The sequence below is a fragment of the Suricata suricatta genome, chromosome 11 (genome assembly GCF_006229205.1).
Source record: "Suricata suricatta isolate VVHF042 chromosome 11, meerkat_22Aug2017_6uvM2_HiC, whole genome shotgun sequence".
NCBI lineage: Eukaryota > Metazoa > Chordata > Mammalia > Carnivora > Herpestidae > Suricata > Suricata suricatta.
The window spans coordinates 51,576,833-51,579,730 of NC_043710.1; positions in this window are offsets into that span (position 1 = coordinate 51,576,833).

Genomic DNA, 2,898 nt, shown 5'->3' on the forward strand with positions numbered 1-2,898 from the left:
TGGTACTGCAGGGTAGAGACAGTCTGTTTCAAGCTCTGACTGATCTACTCAGTCAGTCGAGACTTATTTCTTTCTTCCTTAGCTGGTGGTAAGTAACTATCATGGAACAATAGATGTGACTTGAAAGAGAAGTGAAGGTACTAGGAGTGATAGTCGATGTGGGGACCTGAAAGACTGGCTTGTGCTTGTGTCTTCTGGCCCCGCTGTCCCTGATCCAAGGTAAATGATGCCCATTATCCAATGAACTGTGGTGGACTACGTAATCTTGTTGATCTGACAAAATTTGGGGGACGGTGGGCAGTTTGACCAAAGAGTCACATTTTATTCCATGGGCAGGTGCTCTGGACCTACCAGGGTTAAGTAAAATACAAAAAATATGTTAATTCTTTGCTTGTTTGTTTTTAGTTGCCTAAGAATTACTATTTTTCTTTTCCAGATCAGCTTAGACATTTCCTTAGATGAAATAGAAAATAGTGTCCAAAATAAATGTGTGGGAAGGGGGATTATTCTCCTTAGTATTAAGAGCTTCTTAAGGCTCTCAATGAATCGTGATGAGGTAAGACAAAGGGAAATATTCAGTAAAAGATTTCAATAAGTTGGTAAGGGAAAACATAGGGTAAAAGCTTTGTTTCCCTACTACTAAAAACAGATACTAGATAAAGTGAACAAAGATCACAAAAAGATATGCATAAGTGAATCAGAGCATCTGACAAACCCTTCCAACCCATTCTCCACACCATCCACTAACTAGCATATTTAAACAAGAACCTTTATTGATTTGTCTAGGACTACCAAACATTCATACTCAAAAAGAAAACAAACAAACAAACAACTTTACTGTTGAGACTGGGACCATGAACCAAAGGCATGACTTTCATCTGAAGCAGGCCTGTGTGTACTCAGTAAAAACATGATGATGAAGATGATTCTGAGAATATCAGCCCAGCTTTTCTAAGTGCTTTTTTCCTTTTTCTTGAATTCTGTTTTCTACGTTCACTCAAATATTTAACATTTTTCACCAGAATGAATAAAAACAGACATCAAATTATTTTCAGTATACTGTTCTTGATTCCAGTTAAACACTGCTGCTGAATGATTGTTTTTTATTCTACACCCCTCATAAATTAACTCCTATGGAACCTAATCATATGTAGGGACATTTTTTTAATGTCAAAATAATTTTCTGAAGTTTATATGGTCAATATATCCATTTTACCACTAAGGAAACTGAGGCAGAGAGGTGCCATAACTTGATGACTGATACAGCTTGTAAGTAGTTGTTTTAGGATTCAAAACTGAGCAGTATGACTTCAGAGTAGTTGTCTTAACAGTACCATTCACTGATTGTCTGAAAATTTTAGATATGCAAGTATATTCCATCTGCACCAAGACAGTGTGATGTATAGGACAAAGAAATACATTTAGACAATCAGAAATATGAGCATACAGTTAATACTGTTCTGTCAAGTGAGAAGATACAAAATCACAAGTCAGTGAACAAAAAAGTGGTCATGTAGTTTCTGACACCTGACAACCCACTTGTTTAGAAAGAAGAAATAAAAAACCCAAGGGAAAACTCTCATTATACTGAATAACTTGACATTGAGAGAGGTACTCTAGCTACAGAAGAACTTGATAAAATATGCTACTAGGGCCTAGTGATCAAACTATTTTGGATATTATTAAGACTAATATAGATCTTAAAGAAACCATAATCCTTATATTATCTACCCAACCTGACTTATCCTACATATTTCATACAAATATGAGTCACTGAACTGCAAAAAAAGAAAATGAAGGGGCAATATTGCAGTCAAGAGTACCTAGAAAGTGAATTATAGGGAAATTCCAGAAGAGAATATTTATCTATTTTATAATACAGATTGGAAGTACATAGGATTAGAATATGCAAGATCATCATAGAATGGGAGAGGAAGCTATCCATATTTTCAAAGTATCAACTGAGTCAACTTGAACCACACTGAGGGAAGAGAAAAAGGAAAAATGGTAGGACAATTCTGGATACCATTAAGATTTCTGGAGGAGTTTATGTGGGAAGACATGTTATTCAGACACTTTAAAAAATCTTTGCTAGATAGAGTAAAATAAGAATATGTCACAAAAAGACATCAGGAAGCCCTCTAGAAAGCATATCATGACAGTTTCTTCATCTATCTGTTGAGAAAATGTTTTGTTAGAACCATCCTAATTTCTAATATTACATATTTAAAATGCTTTCCAACTTATAGTTCAGGAGATGCAAACAATCCCATCAACTCATATATACAAATGTACAGCATCTTACTAAAAGTAAGAGATAATGAGTCAATAAAAAACATCTCTGATAAAGGCAATGAGACTGAACTACCGGATAATCTACTAGGAGCAAACATAGCATATAAGAATAAATAATAGCAGAGATATTGCATTGTCATGCATATACATTAAGAATAAGTAATCTAAGTCAATAATCTCCTAGGCAAATTATCTGAGGAAAACAAAATCTAGTCAATGCAAACTAATATTTGAATATTAAAAATGGAAGATGTAGGAATTCAGAATTCTAGAAAGAAGTTCATTTTTTTTTCTTTTCTTTTTTTTCCCCCCATAACCAAAGAAACTTCTTTTGGGAAGACTTGGGAGTTGGTTGTTTCAAAATTTCTGAAAAGCAAAAGCATGGAAGAATCGATCTCTGATCCTCTTGGTTCTTATGCCATAGATCATTGGATTCACCATGGGTGGAACAAGGATGTAGATGTTAGCCACAAAAATGTGAATATGAGGAGCCATATGGCAACCAAACCTGTAAGTGAGGAAGGAGAAAAAGGCTGGAGCATAGGCTGCTAAGATCACACACACATGGGATTCACAAGTGCTCAAGGTCTTGAGTCGAGTGGC